The sequence below is a fragment of the Suncus etruscus genome, chromosome 4 (assembly GCF_024139225.1).
Source record: "Suncus etruscus isolate mSunEtr1 chromosome 4, mSunEtr1.pri.cur, whole genome shotgun sequence".
Lineage (NCBI taxonomy): Eukaryota > Metazoa > Chordata > Mammalia > Eulipotyphla > Soricidae > Suncus > Suncus etruscus.
In genome coordinates, this window is record NC_064851.1 from 122,188,240 (window position 1) to 122,192,610 (window position 4,371).

The following is a 4,371-nucleotide window of genomic DNA, read 5'->3' on the forward strand; positions in this document are numbered from 1 at the left end:
AGAGTGAGACTAGGTCTTCTTGCTGTTATTGGCTAATTAGGAGTTAAACCCGCCTTCCCAACGCCGTGATTGGCCAGCGTATTTGCCGGCCTCGGGCGACGTGCGTCAACGACTGGCCCGGGCCTTCCAGTCATTGGCTCCGTGGATGGAGTGAGCATAGTGAGACCGTGGTGTCAGGCCAATAGGCTGCGGCGAAGCTGGCCTTGGAGGCGGGGTAACGCGCTGGCGAGCAGAGGCGCGAGGGGGCGGGCCCAAAAGCTACTTAAGAGTTTAGCCTTAGCCTTGAAGAGGGGATTATGTAATTAATTGCAAGTCCCCCACCCCACCCAACCCATGGTAAACATGTTTGTTAATCATATTAACTTAAATAAAGATATGAATTAAAAAAAATAAAATAAAAAGGAAGGAAGGGAGGGAAAACAACAAAAGAAGAAGTGTAAAATGACTCAAAAGCCTGTTAGGACTTTTTATGTTTTAGAGATGGGCCCTTCTTCCACTGGTCAAGCCAGAATTTATACATCATCCAGCTTTTTCCTTCTGTTCAAATTTCCTTTAACAATCCTGGAGGAGGGAGATGCAATTTCGGACTGCATTCATCACCTGTGATTTGTGCAAACTGGGAAATTGCTAGCCCAAAGAAGAGGCTGCCAGTACCCCTATTTTGCACTAGACAAAACCTAGGCTCGGAAAAGTTTAAAGGATGATTCTAGGTTAATCCAGAGCAGAAGGGACTTCGGATGGTATAAAGCAGTAGGTGGGAATAAAATGAACTGATTTATAGCCCCAGTTAAAGGGCAGTGAGCACCTTTTGATCTTTTTCCTACAGCTCTTTTACCTTATTTCACCCATTTCCCAACACTAAAATACTATGCATGCAGAATTTATTCAATCAATTTTTTCCATTGATGACCTTTTTTTGCCCTAAGAATCTTTAAATTTAAATTTTTGTATCTGATCCCAGGTATATAAAATAAGGATAGAGATCAAACATTTACTGATTAATACATTTAAAACTTTTTTTTTCTCTTTAATTTAGCAACCACAGGGCTGGAGAGATAGCACAGTTCTGGGGCGTTTGCCTTGCATGCAGCTGATCCAGGTCAGACAGTGGTTTGAATCCTGGCATCCCATATGGTCTCCTGTACCTGCCAGGAGCGATTTATGAGCGCAGAGCCAGGAGTAACCCTTGAGTGTCGTCAGGTGTGACCAGAAACAAAAAAAAATAGCAACTAAATATGGGTCATGATTCAATCAATTGAAGATAACGAGGTATGGGCATAATACTCTGTATATGCAAAAGGTGTCATAATGCTTAAATTTTATGACACCCTCATGTAAGTGCTTTGTGGGATGAGTTGGGTTAGCTTAGGGTTAGAAAACTTGCTTCAGGGAGCCAGAAAGATAGCACAGCAGCTGAACCTGGACAGACTCTTTCAATTCCCGGCATCCTGTGTGGTTCCCAAGATTGCCAGGAGTGATTTCTAAGCACAGAGCCAGGAGTAACTCCTGAGCATCGCCGGGTGTGGCCCAAAAATCAAATAATAAATAAACTGCTAAAAAACAAACTTGCTTCATAGGGTACCTGTGTTTCCACCTTAATTTTTTTTTGAAATTAGAATAACTATAAAATTATACAAGGGCATCATTTGGGCTAGTTGGAGGCACTCTTCATAAACTAATCCCTGGAAATGGGATATTATTTGTCACTATCTTCCACTTGGCACTTCTGTCTGGAAATAAAAGGCCATATCTCCCCTTTGATTCATGTGCAGTCTCCTTAAGAGTCTTCTCTTGGATGAGGTCTAGAAGGTCCGGCCCACTATATAAAGCTTGCCAGAGTGGTGAGTTCAGTTGGAGAAATGACTACACTGACAACTACCATGACAATGATGTGAGTGACACAAACAGAATGCCTGTCCTGAATGCAGGCTAGGGGTGAGGGATGAGGGAGATGGAAGGCATTGGTGGTGGGAATATTGCACTGGTGAACGGTGGTATTCTTTATTTTGTATTTATACAACTGAAACCCAACTACAAACATGTTTGTAATAATGGTTCTTAAAGATATGCATAAAAAAATTGAATGAGGGTTGGGAATGTGGCTTAGTGATAGAGCATTTTCCTCACATGTGCCCTGGATACCATCCCTGGCACCATCTGAGTTCCCTGAACACCACTGGGAAAGTCCCGAGCAAGGAGTGGGAGTGAATTGAGCACTGTCTTTGTTGCCCCCCCCCCAAAAAAAAAAACAACAGAAAAAGAAGTGGAGTGGGGGAGAAAAAGCACAAGAAGTGGGACTACAATTGTGGGAGGAAGTGGTGATGTAAATCTTTTGTCCATTACTAGACCATGTTTATATGGTAAAATCAGCATATGTTGAAATGGATGGGGGCAGAGTAGGTGTGTATGCAGAAATTATATTGGATAGGACTTCACTCCAGGTAGAAAGTCAAAGGCAAGTTAAAGAAGTGATATTTGAAATTCAGAAAAAAAATACACTTTCTGTCAAATCATAATTTAATAGAAAGTCAATTAAAATAATGTTACAAATCCAGCTCTCATCTCAAATAACAATCCAGAGTTGGGCAATTCTAGCATTGATTAATTCAAGAGATTAATTCAAGAGTACAGAAACCCTATCGAGGGAGGTAGACAATGGTGGTGGAATTGGCCCTGAAACACTGTATGTCTGAAACCCAACTGTGAAGAACTTTGTAAATCACAATGGTTTCAATAAAATTTATTTTAAAAATTGAAGAAGAAGATGAAGAAGAAGGAAGAAGATGAAGAAGAAGGAAGAAGATGAAGAAGAAGGAAGAAGATGAAGAAGGAAGAAGATGAAGACAGAAGGAAGAAGAAAAAGAAAGAGAAGAAGAAAAAGAAGAAAGAATGAAGGAAGATGAAGGAAGATGATGAAGAAGAAAGAAGTAAAAAGAGAAGAAGAAAAGAAGAAGAAGAGGAAGAGGAGGAAGAGGAGGAGGAGGAGTCTCCTCTTGAAGAATGTCTCGTTCTGGGTCCAATGTCATGTCTATTTTTGGTATTTAACGTCCTTTAATAAAGTCTGATATCCACATTTTTTTTAATTTTATGAAAGCACCATGACTTACAAAGTTTTCATAGTTAAGTTTCAGCATAAAATGTTCCAGCATTAATCCCACCACCAGTGTCAACTTCCTTCCACCAGTGTTCCAAGGTTCCTTCTCCTACCCACCAGACATCTTTTAAAGTTTGGTGTTAAAGTTTAGGTTTCAAGAGGCCTAAGTGATGGCACAACAGTAGGGTGTTTGCTTTGCTCACAACTGACCCAGAACGAACCCCGGTTTGATCCCCTGGTGTCCCATATGGTCCCCCAAATCAGGAGCAATTTCTGAGCACATAGCGAGGAGTAACCCCTGAGTGGGTGTGGCCCAAAATCCAAAATTTAAAAAAAAAGTTTAGGTTTCAAGACGTCAGTTGTGTTATTCTGTGGTTTGGATATTTAGCTCTATCATTCCTAATACTATCATCCACCTAATTTTTTTTTAAATAAAAATCCTTGGCAGAGGTCTCATCAAATAAGAACCAAGACCTGTATCCGGAATGCTTAAAGCCCTGTCTTTGAAATCTCAGGCATTTTGTGGTTGTCTGCTATGAAGACATTTCCCACTCCATCCCTCTTACACCAGAGAATTACACCTTGCCCAGTGAGATCTCTAAGCAGAGAACCAGGATTAATCCCTGAGCTGGTTAAGTAATGTGTTCAGTTAAAAGAAAAAAACAAAAATACCTCTACAACAAGTGATGCTGGGAAAACTTGTCAACTACATGCAAAAATGTGAAATCAGACCTCTCTGAAACAACATGCACAAAAGTCAAATCAAAGTGGATTAAAGGACTTGATATCTGTCAGACCTGAAACAATAAGATACATTGAGGAAAACATAGCAGAAAACTCCATGACACTGAAGCTCAAAGCAGTAAGTAGAAGCAAAGATAAACAAATAGGACTATATTAAACTAAGAAGCTTCTGCACCGCAAGGAAATAGTGACCAAGATAAAAAGATTGTCCATGGGGCCGGAGAGATAGCATGGAGGTAAGGCGTTTGCCTTTCATGCAGAAGGTCATTGGTTCAAATCCCAGCGTCCCATATGGTCCCCCGTGCCTGCCGGGAGCAATTTCTGAGCATGGAGCCAGGAGTAACCCCTGAGCACTGCCGGTGTGACCCAAAAACCACAAAAAAAAAAAAAAAAAGATTGTCCATGGAATGGGAAAAACTATTCACCTAATATCCACCTGATAAGGAGTTAATATCTAAAATATATGAGGCACTGAAAGAACTTAACAAGAAAAAAAAAATAGCCTCCATCCAAAAATGAGAAGAAATGAACAG